The following is an 11,562-nucleotide window of genomic DNA, read 5'->3' as shown; positions in this document are numbered from 1 at the left end:
AGTAAAACAATTTAGGAGACAAACCGGTTAAGAAACATGCAAACCAAATAGCTAATAATGCATTTACCCATAGAAGCACAAACACCATAACACAAGAGATTTTGATGTGGAAACCCAAATGGGAAAAACCACGATGAGATGGAAGTCACAAGTAACTATCTGTAGAATAGAAACCAGACCGGTTAAGGTCAGACCAGTTAAGGTCTTACAATGTTCTTCACCAGATCAGATCCTATTAGGAATCTCAATCTCTGTTAGGAGATAAGTCCGATTAAAGACTACCTTACTAGAGGATGTTTAGATCCATAGATGTGAACCACCTTGTTAGAGGATTTACAAAGGCTACTTTGAGCCTACCTAGTTAAGGGCTTCAGAATTGTCAAAGAGGTGAGTAATCAACAAGTATATGATCTATTAGATAGCACAGATTGCTTGGTTATATCCTTTGATAGCTCGATCCTAATGCATTACAACATTACTTCAGTCTTCTACACATTCATACTCTCTCTAACTCTTCAACCACCTTGAACCCTAGCAACAACAACCTCAACAACAACAACAACCTAAAACCCTAGACATGATTTCCTTTTAAAAGAATTTGATTTCATGTCGGTCCAATAGGATTACAATACATTTTCCTAGGTTCAATGCATCTAGACATATCTGGTAACATGACACAAAAAGCACCATTAACGTGTCGGCACCGTCAAACAATCAGTGGATGGTAATTCATCACAAAATGTCAGTTGGTAACTCATCACAGAGTATTATCAGTTCATACAATATGCCGGTTACCGGTTTGACAAAAATGAAGACTGGTAAAAATGTGTTATGCCGCTTTAGTCCCTCGTACCACTTGGTATCCACAAACCACTTGGGGTCAATCATGCCGCTTCAGACCGGGAAACACATTCTGCAAAATATCAATAGTCTAAAGACTATAACTCAACATACCGGTTGGAACAAATACTGGTTGTGCTCTAACTCATACATATAAAGGAGATCTCAATGCAAGTGTGTGTCCATCAATGACAATCACAACCTGAACATCAAAAATGCTAACATTTACAAACACACCAAAACTTGGAAAACAAACTTAATCTAAGTGCTCAAAATGAATGTATCAACACTAAACAAGACTCCAAATACAATTTAAGTTCCAGAACAATCCATTAACAATCCTTCATTGCTCCATTTGTGCTGACTGACAACAAAAACATAGTCACAGTCAAGGTTCTTTTCCTTTGGCTGTACAATCTAACATCCAACCCCTCACTTTAGGCTTTGCAACCATATATAATGTCTTTGCCTCGGTTTGTGTGCTAAGGTTAGGGTTCGCCATGCCAAGCCAAGGATATGACCTATTAGGTGGAAAAGTTGCATGACAACTTTGAAAAGTTGTCATGCATCTTTTTGCAACTTTTAAGCAACTTTTGCAATGTTGCTTTTCTTGACTTTTAGGCCTACATTGGGCTATCCTATGGACACAACCATGCTAAAAGGACCCCAAACTCATCAATGGGAACACATACCCTCTATTCCAAAAGAAAACTCAACCTAGACTTGTGAACCTAGGACCTAAACAAGACCAATGAGCTCTTGGCTCTTATTACATTTACATGGCTTCATAAGGAAGAAAAATCTCAACAAAATCAATACCAAGTTTCTTGAACATGCCCTCTTCAACCCAAGTAGCTTCAGACATAGGTTGACCTGCCCACTTCACCAAGTGTTCCATGTAGACTTGGTTTCTAGTAGACTTTTTCACCGTTGACTCCAAGATCTCCTCTACCATGGGCTGCTTCACTTGAGGCAAGGCATTCACATCCAAGTCCTGCAGCACCTTGGGTTGATTCTCATTCTACCCTATTGTTTTACCTTTGTACAATATGAGATCAGCAACATTGAAGACTAGTGATATAGGTAAACCTGAAGGAAGATCCACCTTGTAGGCATTCTCGCCATATTTAGATAGAATTTTACAAGGTCCTACCCTCTTCATTTGTAACTTAGTAGGCTTGCTGCTTTGCATTCTAGCTTTACTTAAATGGACCATCACATAGTCACCCACTTTGAACTAAACCTCTCTCCTTCTCTCATCCACTTTGGTTTTCAATTTTTGAGTAGACTCTAGGATGGCTTTCTTGACCTATTCTTGTACTTCCTTGATGGTTTGAATGAAATCCTCTGCTTGCCCACTCTTCATCTCCATTACACCAAGTTCCCTTAGTTCACACACTCCTCTAGGGTGTCTACCATAGACAACCTCAAAAGGACTCCTTCCAGTGGTCCTATTTACACTATCATTGTAGGCATACTCAGCTTGTGGAATAACTAGATCCCATGTCTGCCCATACTCCTTGGTTAGACACCTTAGCAAGTTGCCTAACACCCTGTTAATGACTTCAGTTTGACCATTAGTTTGTGGATGGTAAGCTGAGCTAAATGATAGATTAGTTCCTAGTCTTCTCCATAAGGTTTGCCAAAAATGGCCCATGAACTTGTTGTCCCTATCTGAAACACTACTTAATGGGAGTCCATGAATCCTTACAATCTCCTTAAAGAAGAGATGTGCAATATAACTAGCATCATGAGTAGTTCAACATGGAATGAAGTGGCTCATCTTAGAAAACCTGTCTACTACCACATAGATGCTATCCATACCTATCTTTGTCTTGGGGAGTCCTACCACAAAGTCCATGCTCACACGCTCCCAAGGCCTATTTGGGACTTGTAATGGCTGATAGAGACCTGCATTGCTTGATCCTCCTTTTGCCCTTTGGCACACACCACATTGCTCCACATACCTTTTCACATCCCTTGGCAACCTAGGCCAATAGTAGTACCTCTGTACTAGATCCAAGGTTTTATTGATTCCAAAGTGTCCACTTAGGCTTCCCTTGTGTTTTTCTTGTATGAGATTTTCTCTCATGGATCCTCTAGGCACACATAACTGATTTCCTTTGAACAAGAGACCATTTTGTAGAGTATAATCTGCATACTCACCATGAAAATGATTCTCAAACTCCTTGCAGACCTTGTAGGCTGATGAGAAGTCTTCATCTTCTTCATAGAGATCCTTGAAACCTTCTATCCCTATGCTCTGCAATTGTAATTCTTGGACAGTCAATAACTTCCGGCTTAAAGCATCTGCCACCTTGTTGAGCTACCCCTTTTTATGCTTGATGGTGAAGGTAAAGGATTTGAGGTACTCCATGCACTTCAAATGTCTATTGCTAAGCTTCTCTTGTGTGTTAATGTAACTCAAACCCTGGTTATCAGTGAACACCACAAATTATTTTGGGAGTAGGTAATGCCTCCACTTCTTGAGAGACTAAACTAGTGCATATTGTTGGCATATGGACACTCCAGTGAGACATTGTGTGTGATTGAAGGTTTTGTCATTGATGGCAACCTTGCAATCCTATGGCACTGACAAGACATTATATCGACAAAGCATTACACAGGCAACTTTGAAATCCTATGGCACCGACAAGACATTATATTGGCAAAGCATTACACAGGCAACCTTGCAATCCTATAGCACCGGCAAGACATTATACCGGCAAAGCATTACTCAAAAAAAACAGTGCTCTAGCATCAACAAAATCAATCTACACTGGCACCGACATAGAAGATGTACACCGGCACAGAGGCTGACAGGATTTTTGATATGTAATATTTTGTTTATCATTGTAATCTAACTTTGCAAATTGTAAAATGACTCTTGTATATAAAAGAGATCATTGTAAGCATTTGTACGATATGAAAAAAAAGTAATAAAAAAATTATAAGGTAGACCTAATGTGCGAATTGTAGGTCAAGGGTATATGTAAAGAACAGAGCAAGAACCGGTACTGCATCTCGCATTGAAGATGCTATTGTAAAGCAGTACGGAATATTGGATTTGTGTAAATCCTCATTGTAAGTCAGTGTGACTTCTTATTGAGCAGTGAGCTCTAGGCAGTTGGCCTTCCTGCATGTGCAGGCCCCTATTGTAAGTAATATTCTCTTATTGGCCAGTAAGTGACTATTGTGGGTCACAAATCCCACCGAGGTTTTTCCCACACTGGGTTTCCTCATTAAACATCTTGTGTTATGGTGGTCCTTTCATGTGGATGCTTTTGATTCTATTATTTGCATTAATTATTGTATACCGGTATATTGTTACTTTATATTCTACATATTCAGTTTTAAGAGAATTTCATTACCGGTCAGATACTGATTCACCCCCCCCCCTCTCAGTATCTATGGGAACCCTAACATTGGTATCAGAGCCTGGTCCTCTATTTTTAGAAGCCTAACAACTTGAGGAAGATCTTGACATCGGTAAAGATGGAAAATCTGATGAAGCAACTTGAAGGAGCTCTTACTGACTATGATGCAGAGAAGTTGAAATATATCAAATTAGAAGATGATTTAAAAGCAGCTTAGGACATTATTCAGGCACTTCAAGAAAATCTTACTATTACAAGAAACAAGAGAAGAGAACTTTGTGAAAAATTGCAAAATGAAAATGATGAAAAGGAATCACTAAATGATATGATAAGCAAATTGAAACAAGAGATCATGACAACAAAAAATGAAATGCAAGATATGACTATGAGATTCTGCAAAAAGATTGAGGATAGAAAGAAGAATGAAGAAGAATTGACCAGAAGACTAAGTGATGCAGTAAATGAGAACACAAGACTTAGCTATGAAAATGATATGTTGAAGACAGATTTGATGCATACTCAAAATGACTCAATTGAACTAATGAGACAAAAAGAGATCTTGGAAAGGGAATCGGAAACTGCAAATCAACACAAAGAAAAATTTAAGAAAAGCTCAGAAGAACTTGGTACCTTATTGAAGAATCAAAAACCCAAAGGTGACATTTGAAGTTGGAGAAAGCTCCGGTACTGCAAATACCCAAGATCAAAGCAAACCAGTAAGACCCTCTAATACTTACAAATTCAATGGAAAATGCTTTAACTGTAATAAATATGGTCATAGGGAAAATGAATGTAGATCTAGGAATTATCAGAACATCAATCCTCCCACCGGTCAATGCACCAAATGCAACAAAATTGGTCATAATTCTTAAAATTGCAGAATGAATGTAAGATGTTATGTTTGTGGAAGATTTGGTCATTTATCAAATAAATGTAGAACACAAACCGGCATAGGTTATGGGAAAGCTATTCAGAAACATAATGTAACTTGTTATGCATGTAACAAGATTGGTCATATTGCTAAATTCTGTAGAAGTAAAGGTACACCGGTAGATAACAAAAGTACTAGCTTGAAAGGTAAAGAAAAGGTTGAAGAGGTTAAGCAAGAATTTTCAAAGCAATGGATTAGAAAAGGTGATCTAAATATTGGGGTTACTCCTCCACCAGTAGAACCAACAAATGCTTCACCGGTAGGATAGAGCAATGCTCCACTGGCAGGATGTTCTTCATCAAATTGAAGAAAATTATCTTGAGGGTTTGGCAATTTAATGACACATGTGCTATTATTCCCTCGGTTAGAGAAAAGAAGTTGAAAATCCTTCATTACTGGCAAATAAAGTTGAGTTAATACATTGCTGGCAAACAATTAATGTGGTAGGTAGCAGAAAAGACTTTATAAAATAAGGTTTTTGGCTCCATTTCATTTCATCGTGAATTCAAACTTTCAAAGAGTGCGAAGATTTCTGAGCTAAGGCATTCCGAGCAAAGAGGCAAAGCACTTCAGCAATCAATCCATCCAAAGGTAGAAAAAGGTATTTATCATCATGGCATCCTCCTTTGCACCTGAATTCATAGCAAACCCTACAGTAGTCGAGGTTATAAAATGAACTAGGCCTGTGTTTCAGCTAGTTCTCGAGGTAGCTAAGAAAGATGACAACATAGGTGCTTTTTCCTAAATTCCAAAGGGTGTTGTTTAGGCAGGAGACCCTAGAATGTATATTCATTGCAACATAGAGGAATTAGGTGATGAATAAATCAAAAACATGTATAAATCTGTTATATGTGACAATGCCAGAAATGTGAAACCTGAACATAAAATTGTTGAAACCCTAGGATTCACTGAAATCCTCTGCATTCCTGAATTTCCCAAGGAAGTGGTTAGGATAGTTCTTAGCAGGATACATGGCTCATTCTTTTGGCTTGAATCAATGCATAAAATTATAAAGGTAGGCGTGAAAGTAGTAACAGGGTTACCTTCCACCGGTACCAGACCCGACAAAACCAAGAAGCTCTCCAATGACCTAGTAATGAAATTAACTGGTGCAACATCCGACAAAAGATCATTGAGGGTTAATGATGTGACCGATACAAATGTGAGATTCATTAGCATGATTCTAGGTTACAAAGCAACTCATAGGCTTAACTCTATTTCCAGTTTATGCATAAAGAGTGCTTATGACATGGTTAAGGACAATGTGAAAATTGATATCTGTGAATGGTTAAAAGATGAGTTAATTGACAATTTGGCAAAAATCAAGAAGGATAAGAAAGGAACCTTTAGATTTGGAAATTTACTTGTATGCTTAATGCTACATATAACCGAATAGGCTCCCAGTATAGGCAACAAGGATTTTGGATTTGACATACCAGTAGGAAAACAATTGTCTAACTTATTCAACAACATGGGTGAAAACAAAGAAAAGAATATCAATGAGTATTTTCAAGCACTAAAGGTCAAAATGAATTAGAGGACCAGACTATCACAGGAAATTGTCAACAAATACAAGGATGATATATGCTTCACAATAAAAAAGGATGAGATCTGGATGGAAGCAGTCATCCCAAGAACAATCTGGGTTATAGAGATGGGGTATGAAACAGATGACCACATAGTGGAAACTTATGCCAAAGCACTTCTGGAAGCCCCCAATGAACCAAAGGAAGAAGTATTTGGTAGTGCTGAGACCATCAAAAGTCAAATTCAATCTAAAAAGAGAGTAAAGAAAGTTGAGGCATCTATGAGGAAAGGAACCAGGCAAGCAAAAGCCATAAAAGATGATGTATTAAAGAAAACCGGCATAACAGAAGAAGAGTTGGCAGCCCAACAGCCTGAAACTCATCTATCACCAGTAGATACCTCCTCAGAAGGAGATATGCCAGCAACTTTCAAAAGAGTTGTTAGGAAAAGAGACCCCTCACCAATATCCACTCCTTCACCTAGAAGGACAAGACAGAAGCAACAAGATGTAAGGTCTCTAGTCAAGAAAGCTACACCTAAGAAAAAGATGACTCCTAAAAAGAAGAAGAAGACAAACACTGACTTGGCCCCTTTTGACTAAATGAGATCATAGAGGAAGGTAAATGGAAAAACATAGGGAAAATCTATGACACCCTATCAGATGATGAGAAAGGATAAGTTGAGGAAAGTGTTATATTACACATGGACATGTATAAAAAGTTTTTGATGCAAGTCCTAAATGAAATTCTTGATGAATTATATAAAAGACTTGAGGCCAAAAGGCAAGGAATAGTTGAGTTGGATAAGAAAATTAAAATAGAAAAATTACTTGCAGTATACCTGGTCAACTCACCTAATGAAATTGATGATTTGATAGCTCAGGCCAACCGGATAGTTTTTTCAACTGGACACTGGCAAATATCACTAATGGTAGGTAGAGTTACTAAAGTTTCAAATGAAACAGAAGATGGTTGGGATAAATTCTTGGTTGAAAAAGAAAAACAAGAAGAATATAGGAATCCCAAGCCCATTCTGGTATATCAAAAGGACAAAGGGAAAGGTAAAGTTGGTGGACCACCAAGTATGAAGATTAGAGACAACTTACCCCCACCTCCTTTAAATACTCCACCGGTAAAAAAAAAAACTACAGAAGATCAACCGGTAGCTGAGAGCATGGACACAGAGGATAATAATCCTAATCCTGAAGTCCTATATACTGTGAATGTTGATACTCAAAAAATCAACATAATGGTAGATAAGGATACCACAGATAAATCTGATAACAAAGAGCAACCGGCAATAGGAAACAAAGAGCAACCGGCAGCAGATTCAGAGAAAAAGATGGAATCTGGAACACAAACAGAGCAACCAACAGAGCTAAAGGCTCTAGAACAGATGCCACTGGTAAGAAATGATGCAGGAAAAACTGTGCTTAAAGAGATGGAGACACAAATAGACCTACCAGAGGTCAATACCAGCATGGTCACTTCCACCGGCACTTAGTTTATTGGGTCACCATCAAATGTAACAGAGGTATTGCTTGAATCTATCAAGAAAATAACTGATTATAGCTCACAAGCCTATAAAGCGATAGATGATTCAATTCCAGTTTTGAAATCAATAGCTCCAAATTGTAATATAGCCAACAAAGATTCTTTAGGCCAGTTGGATACAATTTGTAAATATATTTCTGGAAATTTTGAGCAAACAAAGGTAGAAACTTTAAAGGAAAATGTAGAAAAAGAGAAACAGAAATTCTTTGAGAAAGGAATAAAGAAGTGTAACAGGGAATTTGACACACTTCTACTGGAACTGTGCAATTTATTGAAAGAGTACAAAACTCTGTACAAAGACACCTGTAAGATAAACTTTTTGACCATGGATGTAGACAAAAAGATGAGCAAGGTACAGGAAGAGATCAATAAACTTGCTAATAATTTTGTTAACTCACCTGATACATTATCAGTTTTTGAGGAAAAGATAACAAATTTTGAGGAAGAATTGCTCAAAATAGAAAGAGAAAAAGAGAAAATAATAAACAAGGCAAAAATTTTGAGATCTAAACTAAGTCCAAGATTGGAGTATTTAGCATCTCTGTGTAAGGAAATCTCAGAGGCACTAACATAGGGTAGCAAAACATCGGTAGAGCACTTGCAGTATCTCAGCAGTATAGTATACAGAACTAAGATAGAAATAAAGGAGAGCAAGAAGTTTATGGATGGTATAAACTTAATTTTGGGAGATATTCTTTAGATAATAACTACCCAACTACAAGTTTGAGGTTATGAATTGGTACAACTACAAAATCTACTAACCTTTGTCCTTGATGCCAAAGGGGGAGTAGTAGATGAGAAAATTCAAAACACAGGGATCACATGCTCAGGGGGAGCTCTTACATTTTTGGTAACATTTTTTGGTATACACATTTTTGGATATCTTTTTGAAATTTCTCATGAGTGTTGCCATCAATGCCAAAGGGGGAGATTGTTGGCATATGGACACTCCAATGAGACATTGTGTGTGATTGAAGGTTTTGTCATTGATGGCAACCTTGCAATCCTATGGCACCGGCAAGACATTATACCGGCAAAGCATTACACAGGCAACCTTGCAATCCTATGGCACCGGCAAGACATTATACCAGCAAAGCATTACACAGGCAACCTTGCAATCCTATGGCACTGGCAAGACATTATACCGAAAAAGCATTACTCAAACAAAACAGTGCTCCGACATCAACAAAATCAATCTACACCGGCACTGGCACAGAAGATGTACACTGGCACATAAGGAAATATGTATACCAACACAAAGGCCGACATGATTTTTTATATGTAATATTTTGTTTATCATTGTAAGCTGACTTGGCAAATTGTAAAATGACTCTTGTATATAAAAGAGATCATTGTAGGCATTTGTACAATATGAAAAAAAAGTAATAAAAAAATTATAAGGCAGACCTAATGTGCGAATTGTAGGTCAAGGGTATATGTAAAGAACAGAGCAAGAACCGGTACTGAATTTGGCATTGAAGATGCTATTGTAAAGCAGTATAGAATATCAGATTTGTGTAAATCCTCATTGTAAGTCAGTGTGACTTCTTATTGAGTAGTGATCTCTAGGCAGTTGGCCTTCCTACATGTGCAGGCCCCTATTGTAAGTAATATTCTCTTATTGGCCAATAAGTGAATATTGTGGGTCACAAATCCCACTAAGGTTTTTCCCACATCGGGTTTCCTCGTTAAACATCTTGTGTTATGGTGTTCCTTTCATGTGGATGCTTTTGATTTTGTTATTTACATTAATTCTTGCATATCGATATACTGTTACTTTATATTCTACATATTCAGTTTTAAGAAAATTTCATTACCGGTTAGATACTGACTCACCCCCCCCTCTCAATATCTGTGGGAACCCTAACACATACAACTCTAGATCATATGCCAAATACCTCTTCTTTTCCTCATTAAACTTCTCACTGAAAAATGCCACAGGCCTTCCCTCTTGACTCAATACACCCCCTACTACAATTCCACTTGCATCACACTCCAATGTGAATAGCTTGTCAAAAGTAGGTAGGAGTAGGATGGGTTTTGTGGCTACTTCTTGCTTCAATAATTGGAATGCTTCATCGGCTTGTTCAGTCCATTTGAAGTTAGTTTTTAGGCCTCCTTTTATAGTGTCAAGTACTGGTGCACATATGCCACTGAAGTTCCTCACAAACTTTCTATAGAATTGGACTAAACCATGGAAACTCCTAACTTCAATCCTTGTTCTAGGGGTAGGCCAATTCAAGATCGCCTCCACTTTGCTTGGATCCATCTTCAAGGTTCCCATAGACACCACAAACCCCAAGTAGACTAGCTCTTTCTTCAAGAAGTCACACTTCTCTAAGTTGATTGCCAACTTCTCTTCATGCAACCTCTTTAGGACTAACCTCAAATGTTCAAGGTGTTCCTCTTTGGTCTTGCTATAGATGAGTATGTCATCTAAGTACACCACCACAAATCTATCTGTGAAGTCCTTCAACACCTCATTCATCAACCTCATGAAGGTGCTTGGGGCATTGGTAAGTCCAAATGGCATCACAAGCCATTCATACAACCCTTCTGTGGTCTTAAAAGTGGTCTTCCACTCATCACCCTCCTTAATCCTAATTTAATGATAACCACTTTTAAGGTCCAATTTAGTTAAATACATGGCACCCCCTAAATAGTCCATCAAATCCTCTATTCTAGGAATTGGGAATCTATACCTTATGGTGATCCTATTTATTACCTTTGAATCAGTGCAAAGTCTCCACTTGCCTCCCTTCTTTCATGCTAGCACTATCAGGACTGCACATGGGCTAATGCTCTTCTTGATCAGTCCTTGATCCAACAACTCCTGCACTTGCCTTGCCACCTCCTTATTTTGGTCAGGTGTGAGCTTATATGTTACTTTATTGGGCAGGGATGCACCGGGGACAAAGTCTATTTGATGGCTTATAGACCTTCTTGGTGGAAGTGTTGCAAGTGCTCCATCACTCACTATGTCCTTGTATTCTTGCAACATTTGCTTTACCTCCTTAGGTACTTCTTTCTGCAACTTACCTTCCCCCTCCTTTGGCTTCACAAAGATGGAACATCCCACTATCTCATCTTCATGTAGAAGGTGTAAGAACTCTTTACCAGTGTTAAGTAAGACACTAGGTGTTCTTGAGGTTCCCTCTTCATTCTCTGTCAGAGACTAAATCTTAAAGGTTCTACTGTCCTTCTTGAAGGAAATGGAGTTCTCTTCTCCATCATAGATCATCTTCCTATCAAATTGCTAGGGTCTACCTAGCAGTAGATGACAAGCATCCATGGGTAACACATCACAAAGGATCTTGCCCTTGTACCCTCCAAT

This window comes from Cryptomeria japonica, chromosome 7 (assembly GCF_030272615.1).
Source record: "Cryptomeria japonica chromosome 7, Sugi_1.0, whole genome shotgun sequence".
Lineage (NCBI taxonomy): Eukaryota > Viridiplantae > Streptophyta > Pinopsida > Cupressales > Cupressaceae > Cryptomeria > Cryptomeria japonica.
Note: the sequence above shows the minus strand (reverse complement) of the source record.